Below are 23696 nucleotides of genomic sequence, written 5' to 3'. Positions count from 1 at the left end.
CTTGGGAAGAGATCTTGCAAACCGGCCTTTGGAGGCACCTGGGGAGGTCTTCCAGCGGCAGAGTGCTAGCTCTGCTCAGAGGTCCCACAGGCCAGGGTCAGGTTCCAGCTTTGACCCTGCCCCAGGCCAGCCTTGCCCAGACCTTCCTGGCCTCCGGGGGTACTGCCCCATGAAGGGGCAGGCTGTGGGGAGTGTGTCCAGGCATACCAAGGCATCTCCCCAGGCTCACTCCCTGAGCACCTTTCCCCTGGTGCCTAGGCCTCATTTGAGGCCTACTTGGAGGTGAGGTTTCTGGCAGGGTCTCTCTCCACACTGCAAGGGCCTGGAGCCCGGACGGCCTGGTCAGAGGGAAGAGGCCACAAAGGGGGTCGATGCCCAAGGCCTCTTTGGCCACAGCCTCAGGGCAGCAGGGAGAGCAAGTGGCCCAATATGCCCCTAGGTCGGCCCTGCCCCTTCACACATAGGTGCTGCTGTTGGGCTTGCCCAGGAGCTGCCTGACAGACTGTGGCTCACCCGAGCTCTCTGACGGTGCAGAGGGTCGCAAGAGACGTGGGCATGTGGTTCTGCCTTGGCCTGGGTGTTGGAGCCCCTAGCTGTTCCTCAGGCTCAGGGGCAAAGGCCTGAGAGAGGCACACTCTGAAGTGCTTTTCTCCCAGCCTTGGGAGCAGAGTGCGCGGCTTGCGGGAAACGCGGACCTCCCTCAGTGACGGCGAGGCGGCCAGCCGGTGAGAGTGCTTGCAAACAGGCCTTTGGAGGCAGCCGGGGAGGTCTTCTAGCGGCAGAGTTTTGGTTTTGCTCAGATTACCCAAAGGACAGGGGCAGGTCCCAGCATGGACCCTGCCCCAGTCCAGCCTTGCCCAGACCTTCCTGGCCTCTGGGGGTACTGCCCCACGAAGGGGCAGGCTGCGGGGAGTGTTTCCAGACATACCCAAGCACCTCCCCAGGCTCATCCCCTGAGCGCCTTTTCCCTGGTGCCTAGGCCTCATTTGAGGCCTACTTGGAGGGGAGGTTTCTGGCAGGGGCTCTCTCCACAATTCAAGGGTCTGGAGCACGGATTGCCTGGTCAGCGGGACGAGGCCAGCAAGGGGGTCTATGCTCAAGGCATCTTTGGCCCAGCAGCCTCAGGGCAGCAGGGAGAGCAAGTGGCCCACTGTGCCCCTTGGTCAGCCCTGCCCCTTCACACACAGGTGCTGCTGCTGGGCTTGCCCAGCAGCTGTCTGACAGACTGTGGCTCACCAGAGCTCTATTATGGTGCAGAGTGCCGGAAGAGACGTGGGCATGTGGTTTTGCCATGGCCTGGGTGTGTGGATCCCCTAGCTGTCCCCCAGGCTCAGGGCCAAAGGCCTGAGAGAGCAACACCCTGAAGTGCTTTTCTCCCGGGCTTGTTAGCAGAGTGCGCAGCTTGCTGGAAACACGGGCCTCCCTTGGTGAGGGAGAGGTGGCCAGCCAGCGAGAGTGCTTGCAACTGGCCTTTAGAATCAGCCTGGGAGGTCTTCCAGCGGCAGAATGCTGGTTCTTCTCAGAGTCCCCACAGGCTAGGGCCAGGTCCCAGCATGGACCCTGCCAGAGGCCAGCCTTGACCAGACCTTCCTGGACTCCGGGGGTACTGCCCCACGAAGGAGCATGCTGCAGCGAGTGTGTCCAGACATGCCCAGGCGCCTCCCCAGGCTCACTCCCTGAGTGCCTTTCCCCTGGTGCCTAGGCCTCATTTGAGGCCTACTTGGAAGGGAGGTCTCTGGCAGGGGCTCTCTCCACACTGCAAGGGACTGGAGCCCGGACGGCCTTGTCAGAGGGAAGAGGCCAGCAAGGGGGTCAATTCCCAAGGCCTCTTTGTTCCAGCAGTCTCAGGGCCGCAGGGTGAGCAAGTGGCCCACAGTGCCACTAGGTCGGCCCTGCCCCATCGCACACAGACGCTGATCCTGGGCTTGCCCAGGAGCTGCCTGACAGACTCTGGCTCACCCGAGCTCTCTGACGGTGCAGGGGGCAGGAAGAGATGTGTGCATGTGGTTCTGCCTTGACCTGGGTGTGTGGAGCCCCTAGCTGTCCCCCAGGGTCTGGGGTAAGCACCTGAGAGAGGACCACCCCTATGCGCTATTGTCCTGGGCTTGAGTGCAGAGTGCGTGGCTTGCCGGAAACACGGGTCTCCCTCGGGAAGAGATCTTGCAAACCGGCCTTCGGAGGCACCCGGGGAGGTCTTCCAGCGGCAGAATGCTGGTTCTGCTCAGAGGCCCCACAGGCCACGGGCAGGTCCCAGCATGGACCTTGCCCCAGGCCAGCCTTGCACCGACCTTCCTGGCCTCCGGGGGTACTGCCCCAAGAAGTGACAGGCTGCGGAGATGTGTCCAGACATGCCCAGGCACCTCCCCAGTCTCATTCCCTTAGCGCCTTTCCCATGGTTCCTATGCCTCATTTGAGGTCTACTTTGAGGGGTGGTTTCCGGCAGGGGCTCTCTCCACACTACAATTGTCTGGAGCCCGGTCGGCCTGGTCAGATGAAGAGGATAGCAAGGGGGTCTATGCTCAAGGCATCTTTGGCTCAGCAGCCTCATGGCAGCAGGGAGAGCAAGTGGCCCACTGCACCCCTAGGTCGGCCCTGCCCGTTCACACACAGGCGCTGCTGCTGGGCTTGCCCAGTAGATGCCTGACAGACTCTGGCTCACCCGAGTTGTCTGATGGTTCAGAGGGCAGTAAGACTCGTGTGCATGTGGCTCTGACATGGCCTGGGAGTTTGGAGCCACTCGCTGACCCCCAGGCTCAGGAACAAGGCCCTGAGTGAGGACCACCCAAGCGCAGTTCTCCCGGGCTTGGGATCAGAATGCGCGGCTTGCGGAAAACACGGGCCTCCGTCGGGGAGGGAGCGGCGGCCAGCTGGCAAGAGTGCTTGCAAACTGGCCTTTGGATGCAGCCGGGGAGGTCGTCCAGCAGCAGAGTGTTGGTCCTGCTCAGAGGACCCACAGGCCACGGGTAGGTCCCAACATGGACCCTGACGCAGGCCAGCCTTGCCCAGTCCTTCCTGGCCTCCGGAGGTACTGCCCCACGAAGGAGCAGGTCGCAGGGAGTGTGTCCAGACATGCCCATGCACCTCCCCAGGCTCATTCCGTTAGCGCCTTTTCCCTGGTGCCTAGGCCTCATTTGAGGCCTACTTGGTGGGGAGGTTTCTGGCAGGGGCTTTCTCCACACTGCAAGGGTCTGGAGCACAGATCGCCTGGTCAGAGGGAAGAGGCCAGCAAGAGGGTCTATGCTCAAGGCCTCTTTGGCCCAGCAGCCTCAGGGCAGCAGGGGGAACAAGTGGCCCACTGTGCCCCTAGGTCGGCCCTGCCCCTTCACAGGCAGGCGCTGCTGCAGGGCTTGCCCAGGAGCTGCCTGACAGACTCTGGCTCAGCCGAGCTCTCTGACAGTGCAGAGGGCAGGAAGAGACGTGTTCATGTGGTTCTGCATTGGCCTGAGTGTGTGGATCCCCTAGCTGTCCCCCAGGCTCAGGGGCAAAGGCCTGAGAGAGGAACACCCCGAAGCGCATTTCTCCCAGGCTTGGGAGCAGAGTTCATGGCTTTAGGGAAACGCGGGCCTCACTCGGTGAGGGAGAGGCGGGCAGCCGGTGAGAGTGCTTGCAAACCGGCCTTTGGAGGCTGCCGGGGAGGTTTTCCAGCGGCACAGTGCTGGTACTGCTCAGAGGACCCACAGGCCAGGGGTAGGTCCCAGCAAGGACACTGCCCCAGGCCAGCCTTGACCATAACTTCCTGGCCTCCGGGGGAACTGCCCAACAAAGGGGCTTGCGGCCTGTAGTGTGTCCAGACATGCCCAGACGCCTCCCCAGTCTCATTCCCTTAGCGCCTTTCCCATGGTTCCTAGGGCTCATTTGAGGCCTACATGGAGGGGAGGTTTCTGGCAGGGCCTCTCTCCACACTGGAAGGGACTGGAGCCCGGACGGCCTAGTTACAGGACAGAGGCCAACATGGGGGTCGATGCCCAAGGCCTCTTTGTCCCAGCAGCCTCAGGGCAGCAGGGTGAGCAAGTGGCCCACAGTGCCTCTAGGTCAGCCCTGCCCCATCACACACAGGTGCTGCTGCTGGGCTTGCCCAGGAGCTGCCTGACAGACTCTGGCTCACCCAAGCTCTCTGACGGTGCAGGGGGCAGGAAAAGACGTGTGCATGTGGTTCTGCCTTGGCCTGGGAGTGTGAAACCCCTAGCTGGCCCCCGGCTCAGGGGCAAGGGCCCTGAGAGAGGACCACCACTAATCATATTTCTCCCGTGCTTGGAAGCAGAGTGCGCGGCTTGCGGGAAATGTGGGCTTTCCTCGGGTATAGTGCTTGCAAACATGCCCTCAGGTGTCGGCCGGGGACGTCTTCTAGCGGCAGAGTGCTGGATTTGCTCTGTGGCCCCACAGGCCAGGGGCAGGTCCCAGCATGGACCCTGCTCCAGGCCTGCCTTGTCCAGACCTTCCTGGCCTCCTGGGGTACTGCCCCACGACGGGTCAGGCTGCGGGGAGTGTGTCCCGACATGCCCAGGCGCCTCCCCAGGCTCATTCCCTTAGTGCCTTTACCCTGGTGCCTAGGCCTCATTTGAGGCCTACTTGCAGGGGAGGTTTCTGGCAGGGGCTCTCTCCACACTGTAAGGGCCTGGAGTCCAGACATCCTGGTTAGAGGGAAGAGGCCAGCAAGGGGGTCGATGTCCAAGGCTTCTTTGGCCCAGCAGCCTCAGGGCAGCAGGGAGAGCAAGAGGCCCACTGTGCCCCTAGGTCGGCCCTGCCCCTTCCCACACAGGTGCTGCTGCTGTGCTTGCCCAGGAGCTGCCTGACAGACTCTTGCTCACCCGAGTTCTCTGACGTTGCAGGGGGCAAGAACAGACGTGTCCATTTGATTCTGCCTTGGCCTGGGATTGTGGAGCCTATACCTCTCCCCCAGGCTCTGGGACAAGGGCCCTGAGAGAGGATCACCCCGAAGCGCTTTTCTCCCAGGCTTGGGAGCAGAGTTCGTGGCTTATGGGAAACGCGGGCCTCCCTCGGGGAGGGAGCGGCGGCCAGCCAGCGAGAGTGCTTGCAAACCGGCCTTTGGAGGCATCCGGGGAGGTCTTCCAGCGGTGAGGGCCGGTTCTGCTCAGAGGCCCCACAGGCCAGGGGCAGGTCCCAGCATGGACCCTGCCCCAGGCCAGCCTTGTCCAGACGTTCCTGGCCTCTGGGGGTACTGCCCCACAAGGAGGCAGGCTGCGGGAAGTGTGTCCAGGCATGCCCAGATGCCTCCCCAGGCTCATTCCCTTAGCGCCTTTCCCCTGTTGCCTAGGCCTCAGTTGAGGCCTAATTGAAGGGGAGGTTTCTGGCAGGGGCTCTCTCCACACTGCAGGGGCCTGGAGCCTGGACGGCCTGGTCAGAGGGAAGAGGCCAGGAAGGGGGTCGATGCCCAAGGCCTCTTTGGCCCAGCAGCCTCAGGGCAGCAGGGAGAGCAAGAGGCCCACTGTGCCCCTAGGTCGGCCCTGCCTCAGAGGCTGCCGGGGTCCAGCCTCGACATGATCCAGGTGGTACCTCAGGATGAACCGCGTTGGCGAGAGAGAAAGAGACGTGAGACTAGCCTTGATAGGCCCAAGTCTGTGTTTTACTTTCTGATAACTGGGTTTATACCCTTTCACAGAACGTTTTTAAGGTACAAGATGTTTACTCATGATTTCACAGGATTAGCATACATCATTTTGAATTTTAGGAAAAGCAGGATTTTTTTGCTTTCTAATTCTATAGTAGTTTTTAGCACATGATCTTCTGGCCTTGAGGCTATTAACATTTTATGCAGGTCAAGTGATTGTAAACCTATTTTCCGATTTTATGGTGACCTTAACTGAAAGGTAACAGGGTCATAGGGAAACAGTACAGAGTAGAATTATATTCTTGTTAATACAAAAATTAATCTTAGTGCAAAAGTTGTCAGTTGCGTTTATCTAAGAAGTTTACCCCATACAGACTCTGCGGCTTCAGTGAGGCAGCTTCTGCCCTAGTACTCCTGACTGACAATTAACAACCGTCTCATTGGTACCACACTAGGGCTAAGTTCTTATTTGTCTAGATCTTTAACTATATTAACAATGGTTTTTATAACACAACCTTAGCACATTAAAGGCAAAAATACAGCAAGCAAAACACAGCAAGCAAATCACAACCCAATAACCACCTATAGAATAATTTTCTTATGTTTTCTAATAGGACTCCTTTACCCCTTAAAAGGGCTCTATGTCTATTAGGGCTTTTATATAATCAGGTTCTTCATGCTATTTTATGATTAGGATATTATAAGCAATCATGCATATTAGTACCAAGCGCATAAATGCATTTGGCTAACAAAACTACCAGCAGAGGTGTTTGAATTAAAACACTCCTTTCACCCTGAATAATCTCATAAAAAACTACCACCTGGGAAACTTATTGATTAAAGTTCTAAATTGATTCTTATTTGGGAAGAGATCGGGGAAGGCCTTCCTGTCTGTGTCAGAGAAATTAGGGAGTAGTTCATTGAGGCAGGCATCAGAAAGACAGATATCATCTTTAAGGTTAGAGCCGGGGGCAGCTTTTCAAAATCCCTGAAAACCTGATCTGCCTTGCCTGTCAGGCTTTCTCCTCGTGACCTTGTCATGGGTGGGATCTCGTGAGCTAGCCTTTTCAAAAACCCCTGAAAACCTGATTCGTCTTGCCCATCAGGTTTTCTCTCTTACGGCCTTGTTAGGGGTAGGGTTTCGTGAGCTGACTTTTTCGAAACCCCTGAAAACCTGATTCGCCTTGCCTGTCAGGTTATCTCCCTTACGGCCTTGTTAGGGGTAGGGTTTCGTGAGCTGACTTTTTCGAAACCCCTGAAAACCTGATTCGCCTTGCCCATCAGGTTTTCTCCCCTATGGCCTTTTTAGGGGTAGGGTCTCATGTGTTGGCTCCCGGCATCTCGCCCTTTTTTTACTTTTTAAGACAGCCAGATGGATCTGAGTCGCAAGCTTTTGAGTGCTCTGCCGGAGAGTTCTGACGATGCAAGGAAGGATTATAATGAATAGTAAAACTAGTGCTGCTACAGCTGCATAACTGAAAATAGTTGATAGGATATTTTTTTCAGTAATAAAGTTAGAAAAGTTATGAAAAATATCGTTAGCAGCTCCTGTAGTAATAAAGTCCAGGCGGGAATGTTCTAATGTTTTTATCTGACCGTGAAGCTCTCCAAGATCTAAAGTAATGCTGGAGCTATTCCATATACCCGAAATATGATTTTTAATCTTTTCTCCATTGTAATCCATATCATTTACTTTTGGGGGGCATTACACAGATCTACCGATAATCAGCGTGACAGGATAACGCTAACTTTACCCTTAAAGCCTGTAACTCAGTTCCAATATGCATGACTGCTTCTTCCAGGGCATCTATTTTTACTTCTAATTTCCTATCTATAATCTCTTGCATAGCTAGAGTTAAGGAAACATTTTTTGAAATATCATTGACATATTGAGTGGTATGTACTTGTTGAGTCAAGGATATCGCTGCCACAGTGACAGAGGTAATTGCTGTTATCAAAGCTGAAATCCCTAGAATAAGTAGTCCTACAAACCGTTGGGAACACATTAAATCTTGTAGGTGTTGCAGAACGGCTAAACCACAATTGTCATACCAATAGGCGTTCACTCTGACAGGCACCATAAGATAAGGTGGACGTTGCAGTACCACAAAAGAACAAATATTACATTGAGGGGTTAAACAGGATGAAAGCATGCATTGTTCACAGTAGACTATATTTGGTCCACCTGAATGATTCATTTGTATATGAAGTCTTTTTGAATCATTAGTAAACAAAAAAACCTAAGGGGAGGGTAAACAAGCCAGCACAGAATAGGTGGAATTGTTTTCTGGTCGAGTTAAAGTAACAATGGAGGTGGCAGCAAGGGCTCTCCAAATTTCTGGCTGTCAAAAAGTTTTACCCTTAGTTGTATAGGACAACATGGGGGGAACAAATTGATTATAATGCCATCTGCTGGGCACCAATGGCCAAGGGAGGGAATCATTATTTTAATTGCTAAGCCTACTGACAGCTCCTAGATTCTGACTTGGATTTGGATTGCTCCAGTCTTGTACCAAATAATTTCCACCTCCCGGTATTCTATAATCTATGTTTGAATTATAAGTACAAGATTTCCATACTGGGTATCCCAGGCGGTTGTCTATAGTTTTCCATATGACATCTGACGGAGCAACATCAATACAATTTGGATATTTTGGTGGAGCATTAAGGAACAAAGATTTATAGGGGTCAAGGACCCCAGGCATATGAGCCTGTAATATCCAAACCAGCCGATCTCCTGTATTGTCTGAAAATTTTGATGCTGGAGAATCTGTCAGAATTGTTTTGGAGGCTCCAACACGTCCCTCCTTAGAGGGAGTGATGAGATCACTTGTATGACTATGGGGGAAGTTAAAGCAAAGGGGAAGGTCATCTGTTAATCCCCTAAAAGTATAGTTAAAATTGATGGGATAATGATCTTTATCATAAGAACTATAGGATCCTCCCAAGAGATGAGGCTGGTCTGTGTTGACCCGTATAGGGTCGCTGTTCCAAGTAACTACTTGGAAGGTCAGGGGACCAGGGAAATATGCCCAGTATTTTTCTGAAGTAGAGGAGGTAGCACTTGCCTGACAAGACAGTAAAGCAAGCATAGCAATAAAAACCCTTTCGGGAGAGGCTGAAGATCCCTGCAGGGAAGCTATTCCCTGTGCTTGATGACAGAGTGACTTAATTTGTCCCCATGTGGGTATGGAGGCTTGTTGAGTTGTCCACGCAGGACGTCCTGGTGGTCTTCTGCGACGTGAAGGAGTAGGAGGTTGGGCGCCATCTTTCATGCAAAGCCATGACATCTGTTTAGTGGGTGGATCCGCCGTTGGTTCCTCCGGGATCTCTGTTGCCGGTCATTTCCAAGTCTGCTGGACTTCCCGGGTGAGTGACCGAGGCGAGGGCAGAGGAGTGCTCTTCCTCTTTTGTGGCTGAGGCTGCGAGGGAACCGGAGGTCTGGGGGACTTCGACATGGCAAATCAGTCTGTCTGGGATCTAAATTGGCGAGTCAGCACCCTGTGGGAAAATACAAGCATACCCTCGCCCACTGGTTAGCAAGGGATCAGGTCCCTTCCATAGTCCGGAAAGGAGGTCTTTCCACTTTACTAAAGGTTTCATATCTTTTTGTTCTGGGTTCCAGTGACGGAACATAGCTGTTAAACCGGCTTGATCAGCGTTAAGGTTATTGAGCACAAAGAGGGCGTGCTGCAAAACGTGGTGTGGAGAACTGTATTTGAACTGCCCTTCTTGTAATTTAGAAATTTGTGTTTTAAGTGTCTGATGTGCCCTTTCTACAATTGCTTGTCCCTGGGGATTGTAAGGAATTCCTGTAGAGTGGGATATACCGAATTGGGCACAGAAATTTTTAAGGGACTTAGATGTATAAACTGGAGCATTGTCTGTCTTAATTGATTTTGGCATTCCTAAATAGGAAAAACAGGCAAAAAGATGTTGAACTACATCTTTATAGGCTTCTCCCATTCTGGCAGTAGCCACAATGACATGGGAGAAGGTATCTACAGTAACATACACAAAGGATAGTTTTCCAAAAGAAGGAACATGTGTTACATCCATCTGCCAAAGCACATTAGGTAGTAAGCCACGGGGATTTACCCCAAAAAGCAAAGCGGGAACTGAAGTAGGGCAAAGTTGACATGTTCTAACAATCTCGAGTGCATATTCCCTAGGAATGTGGAACTGGTATTGCAGGGCAGTTGCATTTTGATGATGCATAGCATGTGAGGCTTTAGCATCTTCAAAATCACTGGCCACTATGGTTCGGGTTAGCAAATCTGCCTCTTGGTTAAACGTATGGAGGGGTCCAGGTAAATTAGAATGAGCTCTTATATGTCCAACATAGAATTGTTTTGACCTTTTCCAAATTTGCTGTTGAAGGGTAGATAACAATATAAAAATTGTGGTTTTATTTTCTGGTAAAACAGCCGTTTCAATTTGAGGGAACAACCTAACTACATACTGTGAGTCAGAAAATAAATTAAAAGCCTGGTCTAAAAACTCTTTGAACGCCTCTATCACGGCTGTTAATTCTGCTTTCTGGGCTGATGTTTCCCCAGTATTTAAAACCCTTTTTGAAGTCTGGGTGACAATAGCAGCCTTTCCATTAGAAGACCCATCTGTAAACACCAACATTGCCCCCTCGATAGGGGAAACTTGACACCTTTCTTGAAATATCACCGGATGTCGTGAGAGGAAATTTAATAAAGGACTAGCAAGTAAATGGTGTAAAATTTGTCCTGGATAATTACCAATGACAATCGGCCAGTCTTCATTTAATGATAGAAGGGCATTTAGTTGCTCTTTATTATAAGGCACTATGATTTCAGATGGTTCTTTTCCAAACATTTCAATGCTTCTATGTCTCCCTTTAATTATTAAAGTAGCCACTAGTCCTGGATAACAGGCCACAACCTTTTTGGCCGTGACAGGTAAATGCAACCATTCTAGGGGACCCTCTTGCCAAAGCACCCCTGTAGGGGCCACAGCTGTGGGCAACACTATAAATTGCCATGCCATACTATAATCAAGTCTCTTAATATAATTTTTATCTAAAGCTTCTTCTACCTTCATTAAGGCTTCCCTGGCTGCAGGTGTCAGCATTCTAGCAGAGGTGGGGTCTGGATCCCCTTGAAGAATGTCAAAGAAAGGCTTAAGATCAGAAGTAGTCAACTTTAAAAAGGGCTGAATCCAATTTATATCCCCTAACAACTTTTGATAATCATCTAAAGTAACCAAATTATCTTTTCTAAGCTGCAAAGGTACATGAGTAACTGTTTCATTATTTAGGATTCTTCTCACATATGTTATAGGCATATTCACTTGGATTTTTTCAGGGGCCACCTTTAGGCCCCAGCGATTCAAAGTCTCTTGCAATTTAATCAAAACTTACTGTAAATAAACCCTATCCGGGTGTGCTAGCAATATATCATCCATATAGTGGACTAGATAGACATCCCGATGTTTCTCCCTGATACCTTGTAGGGCAGCGTCCACAAACTTTTGACACAATGTGGGACTATTTTTCATACCCTGGGGAAGAACCTTCCATTGAAATCTCTGATGAGGTTGTCTAAAATTTTCTGAGGGAAGACTAAAGGCAAATCTCTTTTTATCTTGAGGGTCTAAGGGAATAGTAAAGAAGCAATCTTGAAGATCAATCACTATAACATTGTAGCCTTGGGGAACAGCCACAGGGGAGGGAAGGCCAGGCTGTAAGGCTCCCATATCTTACATAGTGGCATTTATTGCTCTTAGATCTTGCAAGAGTCTCCATTTCCCCGATTTTTTTTTTATTACAAAAACTGGCATGTTCCATGGACTATTTGAAGACTCTATATGTCCAGCCTTTAATTGTTCTCTCACTAACTGTCGTGCTGCTGAAAGTTTTTCTGAATTTAAAGGCCATTGTTCCACCCACACTGGATCAGGAGATTTCCAGACTATGGGGTCAGCGGCGAGAACAATGGCCTCTCTTATAAATTTGGATATCTTAAGCCTTGTCTCTCTCTTCTTATTTTTGGGACAACTGGCTCAATTTGTCTCTCTTGATCTTTACTCAGACCCATAAAAGGATTATAACTTATCTGCGACATCTGTGCAGCCACCTTTTCATCTGGGCAATACAGCAAAACTCCCATCTGAGCAAAAATATCTCTCCCAATGAAGGAATTACATAAGGTTGAAAATGTCCCTGGCAGTCTTTATCTACATACCAAAGTAAAATTTGTGAGCTCTTTGTCACTGAAGGTGCTCTACCAATGCCAACCAACTCATTAGCTGTGGTTTGAGTTGGCCAAGCACTGGGCCAGTCACTGCCCGCAATACAGGAAATGTCTGCTCCCGTGTCTAGCAGGCCAGTCACCTTTTTACCATTAACTAGAATTGTCTTCATAGGTCTTTTTTGAGTAACTTGTGTAACCCAAAAGGCATAATCACTTGAATCAGACCCCCTGTCCCAACACTTGGCAGCTGAAGCTGCTTTTCTTGTGTCAGCATGACAAGGTAGCATCAGCAACTGAGCTATTTTCTGTCCTTTATAGATTTGAATAGTCTTAGTGGGGGGAGACACCATTATTTGAATTTCACCAGTATAGTCTGAGTCTATGACTTCTGGAATCACTGTGATCCCATGTAAGGATGTGGGGCTCCTGCCTATTAATAGTCCCATCGTTTCTCTAGGCAAAGGGCCATGAACACCAGTGGGAACTTTCACAGCGGTGGAGTCAGGTGTTAGTATTGTTGTGACGGTGGAACAGAGGTCCAGTCCTGCACTGCTTGGGGTTGCTCTGATGAGTTCTGTGACGGGATGAAGGGTATGAATGGGTTTAATGTCGTTGCCCCAATATTCAAGCTTGAAAAGGTTTAGAAGTGTAAGCAGGGGCGTTGTCAGTTTTAAGACATTAAGATAGCACAAGTCTAACAGTGAGGGGTTATTTTTGGTAGAAGCAGAATGAGCTTTTATATGTACCATAATCTTAAATAACACTTATTTATTGAAAGATTCATTCTAAGAAAACTTTTTTCTCTTAACATAGAGAGTAGACTAAATTCCAGTCTGTTACCAATTTACTGGATAGCAAACAAACAAATTTTTTTAGTTAATCTTAGAAAAGTCTTTTTATAAATCTCGAAGAACTAGCAGTATTTTTTTAAAAGGCATGAGAGTGAAACCATACAAGGCATGTTTAAAATCTAATTAAATTGTAGCCTGGTCATTGCTGTGACTTCTAACACTTTAACGTGATAGCTAAAATGATAACTGACAATATTTTACCAGGACATATCAGATTTTCATGAATTTCACATAATTTCTAGGATATCTATATAAGTAACATCAACCATACAATATAACCTGAAGATTTATCACTCCTCCAACAGTAATTCCCATGCAATTTAACAGGTCAAATGAACTCAGGTAGTTTAATAGCTCTTTGGGATGTCTCAGGGGCCCTCTGAAGCATCCCAAAGTCAGCTAGAAGTCAAGTTATTTAGGCAGTTTTGTCAATAAATATCAAAAGGGTTTATAGTACTCTGTCAGGTAGAATCATATAGATCACTGTGAAATAATATATTTACTTAGCCAAAGTAAAAAAGATTTTAAAGGTAAACATAGAACAGACCACTTTAGACGTAAAGAAACTTAAAATCCATTATCAAAGGCAGTTCAACGTCTCAAGAAAACTTGTATTTATGCACAAAACTCTTCCCTTGGAGTGTACTTTCCATCAAGCCTTCTTAACACTTTTTGTACCCATTACTTTGTTCTCCCATCCTGAAACAGCCACCTGTAAGTCAGACTTACTTTCTTTTCCCTTCGTAAAATGTAACTTTATTTTTTATACCTTTTTTACTGAACACACACATCCTACTTTCTTTAAGCAACCAAGAATTTACCTTTATATTAGCACTCTATAGATTGGTGAACATAAATACCAGTGATAATTTCTAAAAAATTTCTAATGAACATCTCAGGATGGCATCAAACATTATTTATTAATAGTCTAAAATCTTTAGTTTCTCTGTAAGTTAGTATTCAGTAATGAATGTTTCAGAATCTTATTTTATTTGGAAATGACCAAGCTATTTAATAAACTTCTGCTATTAGTTTAGCACAACTTTAGAAATTTAGGTTACCAAAACCTAGAGAAACTGTTTTAGACAGATATTTTTAATCTTAATAAAGTTTAAAAGCTCATATCTCACTTACCTTCTTTTTTTTTAAGTTTCTTACTTGAGGTACTTTCCTTGCTGACAAACTTGTAACAGATATTACAGTATAACAACATTTAACTTATAATAAACCTAGGCATAATGAAAATATTTTACTAGATGTTAATTACTCTAAGACATGTCTATATTAGATAGGTCAACAAACAAACATTAATATCAGGTATTTAATATTGAATATTTTTTAGTTTACCTGAACCTGGAATTTATTGTTTAATTTAGAATTATTTGATTTGTAAGCACTTACCTTTTTTTTTTAAGCCAATTAAATAGAGCTCTTTTACAAATTAACCTAAAAAATACTACCCAAAGACAAAGATATACCAAGACATATTTAGACAGACACAGTGCGAGATCTAGCTTCATATTTTAAGTTTGGTGATGAATTAGATATTATAATATAAAATTTACTAGTTTATAAAAAAGTTGAAATAAATAAAAAATTTTAAAGGCTTTTCCCCTTTTTCTCTCAGTCTCAGGAGTTAGAGATGGTCTAGATAAGTGTTCCCTGGTCTCAAGGCACAGGGAAAGAAAATCAAGTTCTAACAAAAAGCAAAATAGCCATCAAAAATCACAACACAGAACACAGAGTTAAAACACACACATATAAACCTGGCAGTCCTCATCAGACACTCCCTTAAATACAAGAATACAGTCTCTCAGAAAACCTTCTAGATAGACACAGAACTTCAGATGTCTTCAAAGATTTTGAGGAGGAAAGGAAAAGGAGAAGGAGGAGGAGGCGGGAAAGGGGGGGGCAAAAAGGGTGGCCTTACAGACGTCTCCTGCCACCTGCAGGTACCCAGGCATCCAGAGAAGGGAGGACTGGAACTCGGCCCTAACGGAATTCGAGTTCTCTGCCAAGAGGAGGTGATCAGTCTCCAATCCTCAGCTCAAGCTGAGGCCCTTCGACCAAATTACTGGGGGATTAGAAAAACGGGAGGGATAGGAAGGGCTAAGGAGAGGACAGAGAGAGGGAAGGGGAAAGAGGTCAATAAAGTCTCTTGTTCCTTACTAGTCGGGGCACTCTGGCCAGTTGTCTGTGTCAGGAGGAGACCAGGGACAAAAGGGTCCCAGTTGCGGCCGCTGGGTCTGGTCCATTGGCAGGCAAGCTGGCCTCTGAGTACCCTGAGTGGTCAGGATGTCAGTCTCAGGGAAGAAGAGTTCCCACCAGTTGCAGGAAGGGGGACCCCTTCTAGGGCCCGTAACTGAGCTCTTATAAATGAATTGTCGGAGGAGACACATGTGCTGAGAAAGCAAGAGATCTCATTGGAAAGAGCACCGGGGTGGAGGGCAGGAGGGTAAGGGAACCCAGGAGAACTGCTGTCTTCTGGAAAACAAGGACATTGCTCTTGGACAAAGGGGGAAAAGGACTGAACACTGGTCTTTTTAACTTTAATTCCTCTGTAGTTAAGAAGTTGCATTATGATTCCAATAAAAAGTTGTCTTTCTTTTAACTCACTGTTACCCATTTTTGTTGCTAATTAGAAGAAGAAAAAAAGAGAAAAAAGGAAGAGGCTTAATTTAGAGAAGAAGGAAACTGAAACGTACCCACTTTTCTTACCCTACCTTTCTTATGTAGGGGGGCCTGTAGCGCCCTAGTAGGGTTGTAAAGAAGAAACCTAAAGCCTACCCACTTTCCTCACCCTACCTATCTTATGCAGGGGGCCCTGCAGCACCCTAGTGGGGTCCTAGCCGTCCTGAAAACTGAACAATGGGGGGGGCTTACCTTCGGGTTCCCTGTTCGTGGTGCCACTTGCCGGGATCCAGCCTCGACATGATCCAGGGGGTACCCTCAGGATGAACGGCGTCGGCGAGAGAGAGAGAGAGAGACGTGAGACTAGCCTTGATAGGCCCAAGTCTGTGTTTTACTTTCTGACAACCGGTTTTATACCCTTTCACAGAATGTTTTTAAGGTACAAGATGTTTACTCATGATTTCACAGGATTAGCATTACATCATTTTGAATTTTAGGAAAAGCAGGATTTTTTTGCTTTCTAATTCTATAGTAATTTTTAGCACATGATCTTCTGGCCTTGAGGCTATTAACATTTTATGCAGGTCAAGTGATTGTAAACCTATTTTCCGATTTTATGGTGACCTTAACTGAAAGGTAACAGGGTCATAGGGAAACAGTACAGAGTAGAATTATATTCTTGTTAATACAAAAATTAATCTTAGTGCAAAAGTTGTCAGTTGCGTTTATCTAAGAAGTTTACCCCATACAGACTCTGCGGCTTCAGTGAGGCAACTTCTGCCTAGTATTCCTGGCTAACAATTAACAACCGTCTCATTGTTACCACACTAGGGCTAAGTTCTTATTTGTCTAGATCTTTAACTATATTAACAATGGTTTTTATAACACAACCTTAGCACATTAAAGGCAAAAATACAGCAAGCAAAACACAGCAAGCAAATCACAACCCAATAACCACCTATAGAATAATTTTCTTATGTTTTCTAATAGGACTCCTTTACCCCTTAAAAGGGCTCTATGTCTATTAGGGCTTTTATATAATCAGGTTCTTCATGCTATTTTATGATTAGGATATTATAAGCAATCATGCATATTAGTACCAAGCGCATAAATGCATTTGGCTAACAAAACTACCAGCAGAGGTGTTTGAATTAAAACACTCCTTTCACCCTGAATAATCTCATAAAAAACTACCACCTGGGAAACTTATTGATTAAAGTTCTAAATTGATTCTTATTTGGGAAGAGATCGGGGAAGGCCTTCCTGTCTGTGTCAGAGAAATTAGGGAGTAGTCCATTGAGGCAGGCATCAGAAAGACAGATATCATCTTTAAGGTTAGAGCCGGGGGCAGCTTTTCAAAATTCCTGAAAACCTGATCTGCCTTGCCTGTCAGGCTTTCTCCTCGTGACCTTGTCATGGGTGGGATCTTGTGAACTAGCCTTTTCGAAAACCCCTGAAAACCTGATTCGTCTTGCCCATCAGGTTTTCTCCCTCATGGCCTTGTTAGGGGTAGGGTTTCGTGAGCTGACTTTTTCGAAACCCCTGAAAACCTGATTCGCCTTGCCTGTCAGGATTTCTCCCCTATGGCCTTTTTAGGGGTAGGGTCTCATGTGTTGGCTCCCGGCAACAGGCGGTGCTGCTGGGCTTGCCCAGGAGCTGCCTGACAGACTCTGGCTCACCCGAGCTCTCTGACGGTGCAGGGGGCAGGAACAGACGTGTGCATGTGGTTCTGCCTTGGCCTGGGAGTGTGGAGCCCCTCGCTGGCCCCCAGGCTCAGGGGCAAGGACCCTGAGAGAGGACCACCCTGAGGCGTTTTTTCTTAATAGAAAAATACTGCAAAAATTGCTTAAAGTATCTAGAAATATAGGCAGGGCCAGTGTCTGTTTTAACAGAACTAGGAGTTTATGGTGGAGGTTTCTGTATCTAGGAATACAAAAACTCAATATTTAGAATCAGAGACTATATTAATGGGGTAAGGATATAGGCAAATAACTTGAATAAGAGCATATAATTTATTTCATTGAGCAGAATGAAATTTAGTGTAAAAGACTTGTATTTTTCAACAGACCAGAAAGAAGCTTCGGCGTTTTTTAGTCCCATTTATATAAAAAAACCTCAGCTTGTGGTATAGGCTGTGAGTTGATAATGCGAGAAATAATAAATCTAGTGTTTCTGAAGAAATTTCACAGCTTACCAGAAGGATCATGATATGAAATTTTTCTACAGTATTTTAGAAAAGTTATTTGGAAACCAGTATATGTTGGTAATGTGTTCTCAAATCGAGACTTATTCGTAATAAGGTTTTATTAAAGTATAAAGGAGATAGAGAAAGCCTCTGACATAGGCATCAGAAGGGGGCGGAAAGAGTGTCCCCCTGCTAGTCTTTGGCCAGATGTCATATAACTACCAGCAGTCTGTTAATTAGAGAAAGGAAATGTCTCAAAACTGAAGAGAATAGCACCAGGCCCCTCACCTACAACATGTACTCTGCGAAAACCTAAGCACCGGGTGAGTTGTCTCCGGCCACAAAATGATTGACATGAATCTTGAAGAAAGGCAGGTTTTCTAGCAAATACACTTTCATTCACATAACTTAAGAGAACATTTGCATGAGTAAACATACCAGTTTGTCAAGTCTGAATATGAGTCTTAGGCAGAACCAACTTGAAGACAGAGTCTGGGGTAAATGTATAGCACATTAACACAGTATTTTAAGAGAAACCTCTTTGCAAATTCATATAGAGAAGAAGAAAAATTATACATACATACATATATATATACACTTACTACAACTGACTTCCAGTTAGCTGTGGTAGAACAGGAAAAAGAATATCCAACTCTGTATTCTTAACATTATGAAAATATTATTCGTTTTATTGTTTACAGTCATCCAATTCTAACTTTCTGAAGTAAGCATTCAGAAAAATAAAAAAACTGTCTAACTACTAGGCGGTCTCCCATCCAAGTACTAACCAGGCCCGAACCTGCTCAGCTTCCCAGATCAGAGGAGACAGGGCACGTTCAGGGTGGTATGTCCTTAGACCGAGGCAGCTGCCAGGCGCCCTAAGAGCTCTGCATTGCACCTCCCTTTTTGTTCTGACCTGCTGGTCGGGCCTTGAACCGCAGCTCTCCACGGGGGGCGCGCGCTGCACTTGAGCCAGCCGCACGACCCGTGACTGGACTCCGGCCGGCCAGGCCCTGCAGCTCGGAGAGCAGCCGACGCCGCCCCAGCCCCGCACACCGCCACCCCCAGCCAGCACCCGCCTGGCCCGGCCCGGGGCGCTTCTGGGAACCTGAGCGGCTTTGCGAGCCTGCGGGAGCTGGGTGGGGCAGCGAGCGGCGCCGCACCGCTCCCCCCCCACCGCCCCCCACCATCCCGTTTGCTACTCAGGGTTCACGTGGCTCCGGAGGTGTGTCGCTTTGGCCCGGGGCCGCGGTCCTCGGAGCCTCCTGCGGGACACCTTTTCGGGATGGGTAGAAGCATTTCCCACTACAGACAAAAGAGCCCACACAGTGGCCCAAATCCTCCTCACAGAAATTATCCCCAGGTTTGGCCTGCCTTCATCCCTACAGTCTGATAATGGCCCAGAATTTACATCCAAGGGCACCCAACAACTTCCTCAATTCTTACAGACACCCTGGAAATTTCACATTCCATACCCTCCCCGGTCCTCAGGAAAGGTAGAAAGGATGAGTAGAACAATCAAAAAAACCCTTACCAAACTAACCCTTGAGGTACATCTGAATTGGAGTAAACTTTTACCAATTGTTTTCCTCAGAATACAGGCTTTGCCCAGAAAGCCCCTGGGGCTGAGCCCCTTTGAGGTGATGTATGGAAGGCCCATGCTCCCTCCTGGACTCCCCCCTGAGCCTCCTCCCATACCAAGCTTCCTACACTCCCCCCTCTGCTGACGCAACTCCGCAATGCCCTCTGGAAATACATCAGTCACAATCTGCCTGCCCCTGACCCCCAAGCCTCCCTGCCCCCTTTACAAATTGGGGACATGGTCTATCTGTCTGATCATCCCCAGGGTGACCTAACCCCACAGTGGCAGGGACCATTCAAAGTCATCCTCCTTGCCCCAACTGCAGCTAAACTCAAAAAGGTCGCCTCCTGGGTACACCTCTCTCGTCTAAAATGGGTCACCTCCAATCCTGCGCTGCCCTCCTTAAATGACACCTATCAGGTCTCCCGCACAGCACCCACCTCCTTAAAATTCACCCAGCGACAACCCCTGCCAACTATCGGAGAGGACACTGAATGACCTGGACTCTCTTCAACCTACAACTGCTCCTGACCCAACTACTACAAGACCTCTGGATCAGCGCCCCAACAGGAACTTCCTTCAAAGACCTGACTGCACTGGTGTCTCAACTGTGGCTCCAGGGAACCTTCTACAACCTGACTCCAGACGAAATTGATTTCTTTACTCTCATTCTCTACATCATTCTACATCCTAATGAGCACTGTTCCTCCTCAGATTCAAATCACCACCAACTTGGGGCCTTCTGCCCCTCACCCTGACTGACCTCTCCCTGTCTCTCTAACTATAGCTGCACTCCTAATCTTAATCCTTGCTGTAGGCCTAGTAACTGTCTCCCCTCAGGACTGGCCACCTATTCTTCATCTTTCCGTGGGTATCGCCTACATTGCTAGCTGGGTTCTACTCCTAGGGTGCTATTTCCTCTGTACTGTCTAACTAACAGCCCCATGACTCCCCTGCTCCTTATCCTTGCTGCACTCCCCAGCCTCCTGGCTACTCCCTGCCCCTGCTCAGACATTTATTCCTACGTACATTCCTCATGTTACAATACAGCTCCAAAACCATGCACCATGACATGAACCTCGGGGGCGGGAAGTCCAAATCCCTACTCACTGTCAAAGTACAAAAGAGAGGGAGTTTCATGAGTACCTGCCATAAGCCAAATGGAAGAAACATATGTTTCTATCCCATTACCCACTGGGGGTACTCAGACGGGGGTGGGGTACTAGATCAAAATCGGGAAAAGAAACAAGAACAAGTTACAAAGAACATAATTTCCCGGTTACAGTTGACCCCTGAGCCTTACAAACACCTAGACCTCCTTTCCCAATTACGGCCTCTCCTAAAACCTACCTCTGGCAACCAACACCTTCCCCGCCTTCTCAACTCTTCCTTTCAATTCTTCCAGTACACACCACACACATCCCAGTGTTGGATATGCATGTCACTCTCTCCCTCACCACACAGAGCCATTCCCTTACCCTCAACCTGGCTGTCACAGGGCAACTGTACTTCCCCTTCCCAACAGAAAACTACACAACTCATTGGGCCAGTCTCTGACAATGTCCTTACTCTCAGCCTCTTCAAACCTAACCTGTATTGACTACTCTAGTCCCAACTGCACTGGTCTTACAAACTCCACTCCCTCCTTCTGTTCCACTTGGGTTCTCTGGAACAGCACAAATAATTGCACCAATCCAGGAATCTTCATTCTCTGTGGGACCTATGCATATTCATGCCTCTCCTTAGACCCCCGTGGACCCTGCATCTTGGTCTTCCTGACCCCAGGCCTAACATTCCTCGAAGAGGGAGAGCTAGAACAAAGAGTTTACCCCCCAAGGGGAACTTTCCCACAGAAAAAGATGAGCTGTCATCGCCCCCCCCCCCCTCCTGGTTGGGACTGGCATAGATAGCAGCAGCCCTAAGGCACCGGGATGGGAGGCATCTCGACCTCTGCCCATTTCTATTACAAGCTGTCCCAAGAACTTAATGAAGACATGGAGCAGGTAGTAGAGTCCTTCGTTTCAATCCCAAAACAAATTAACTCATTAGCTTCTGTGGCCCTACAAAATAGGCGAGCCCTGGACCTTCTCACTGCAGAAAAGGGAGGGACCTGCCTTTTCCTAGGAGAGGACTGCTGCTATTTTGCTAATGAAACGGGGATAGTCCAGGGTCGAGTCAGAGAACTTAGAGACAGAATTGAATGCCGCAGAAAGAGTTAGAAAACCTTTACATTCCCCAAAACCTGTTCCCACAGATCCTCCCTTGGCTGCTCCCTTTCTGGGGCCATTAGTATTTATCATTCTATTCCTCTTATCTGGACCCTGTCTCTTTAATCTCTTTCAAAGGTTTCTCCAAGAACGGATTCGGGCCATCTCTTGAGATCAGGTCAAGACTGTTTTCTTCTTCTCGAGAGCCTCACCTCAAGCTCAGAAAAAAGGAGACTGTGGGCCCTAGGACGATCCTCCATTCCAGACCCAAAACCGTCGCACCATCCGGCAGGAAGTAGCCAGAGAGATAAGGCGCCCTTCTCCCCCCCCCCCACCCTTTTTTTTTTTTTATGATTTCAGGGTCTGGAATGAAGGAGTCTTTTGGGCCTAGAAAAGAGAGCAACAGTCTCAAAGGCCCCTTGCTGAATCATCTAACTTTGGAGAAAACAAAGCATAATTTTAGTTCCATCCTGATGCTCCAGGCCAGTTGCATCTATCTGGGACTTATCACCCCCTGTCCGGAAACCTACCACCCCCTACACCCGCCCAGAAGACTTATCACCCTCTGCCCAACTATAGAGTGTCATTTCAACAAAAGAATACTTAAAATATCCCGCCTGATTGACGTTTCCCTTATTGCTTCCACAAACCTCCCTATAAGTATGAAGCCTCCCTGATCCCTCTCGGTGCTCAGCCTTGTCGTTAGGCCGACTGTCGCCCCTCCTTGCCTGAACAAAGGCAACCTACTTCTGTTGAGGTCGGCTCTCCTTTTCTGCCTGGCCGGAACTATGCCTTACAGATGTCACTGAGGGTGGTGCTTTCTGGAGATCTTTAGCGCAGCCATGGCCTGTATTGGAACGTCTTCCTCTTAGGGCTTTTGTTGTTTCCATTTTGAATGTCGGGGGCCCCCTTGGGTCGAATTTTCCGAGGAAAAAGTTTGTTGGATCCACCTGGGGAAATACAAGCATATCCTTTTCCCTGTAAGATTAGTTTCCCAGATTTCCATTGTTTCATTAACCCGTCTTGGTACCAAATGGGCAGGGGAAGAGACGTGTCCTTCAGTTCCTCGAAATGCCTTTCTGCCCTGGTTAAAATATTTCCCTGTGGCAGGTTTAAAAACTTTAAAATGAATAAAGCTGTATTAACAATAGTGATGGGTTGAGAAAATATCTTATGTTGGAATCTAGTAAAGTCTGCTCTGGATAAGGAAGACAGCAGTGTTCCTGTGTATTCCCCTTTCTTTAAGTTCTTTTTATTTGTAACTTTAGTGTGTGAGGTGCTCGTTCGACTATGTCTCATGTCTGTGGATTATAAGGAACACTTATAATATGTTTAATAGAAAAAGATTGTAAAAATTGTTTAAAGTATCTAGAAATATAGGCAGGGCCAGTGTCTGTTTTAATAGAACTAGGAGTTTATGGTGGAGGTTTCTGTATCTAGTAAAACAAAAACTGAATATTTAGCACCAGAGACTCTATTAATTGGGTAAGGATATAAGCAAATAACTTGAATAAGAGCATATAATTTATTTTGTTGAGCAGAATGAAATTTAGTGTAAAAGACTTTGTATTTTTTAAGAGGCCAGAAAGAAAGAAGCTTTGGCATTTTTAGTCCCATAAGAATCACCTGGGCCACTTACTGGATTTCATTTTGTTATCTAGTGCCTAGCACAGTTTCTAGGACAGAGTTGGAAATTAATAAATGTGTACATTCCTGGTATTATAGTCTAAAACTTGCAACACTAATAGTTGCAAACTTAAATGACCCTAATGGTTGTAGAATTTTCTTGCATCTACAAAAGACAGTCCTAGCTGACTGGGCTTAGGAATTTTTCTTCATCTACTTGGGACTTCTTTCCTCCTATCCCTCACTGTCAGATCCCTTGTGCTACCTGACTGCATCTATCCACAGTCTACACACCTAGTTTCTTCTTTGGCTCCAACGCAAAGTCAGAGGCTAGGAGTGAGAAGGTAATCCCCTGTGGCTACATCCCCACAGTAACACCCCCGTAGGCCCCATCCTGCTCCTCACCTGAAAGCCCCTGCCATAGCTCCTGGGATGAAATGCCCCGGGTAGCCTTCCTACCTGAAGAAGGAAGAGGAACAAATACTGAGTCTAGATTTCACTTGGAAATTCAGATGATTAATGTGGGTCAGTCCTAGTCTACAGTTCATTGGAACACAGGGACATTTAGAGAAAACATTTGTGGGAGCTTAAAACTGGATTAGTTTTCCTGTTTGTTCATTATTTTTCTCATTATTATGTGTTAAAAAAAACCAAAAAAACCACCCAAACTTGAAATTTCACCAATGCTGGATTGTATTGAGGAGGGGAGAACTCACAAGTGCATACTCAATTTCACAGGAACCTGGGGAGTAAGGGAAGAGAATCAAGTGGGCTAGGGCCTGTGGGGAGAAACGTGCAGCTGGGGGCCGGCGGAGACCAAG

The sequence above is a fragment of the Muntiacus reevesi genome, unplaced genomic scaffold (genome assembly GCF_963930625.1).
Source record: "Muntiacus reevesi unplaced genomic scaffold, mMunRee1.1 SCAFFOLD_57, whole genome shotgun sequence".
NCBI classification, from domain to species: domain Eukaryota; kingdom Metazoa; phylum Chordata; class Mammalia; order Artiodactyla; family Cervidae; genus Muntiacus; species Muntiacus reevesi.
The sequence above is the reverse complement of the archived record's forward strand: the minus strand, read 5'-3'. Positions refer to the sequence as shown.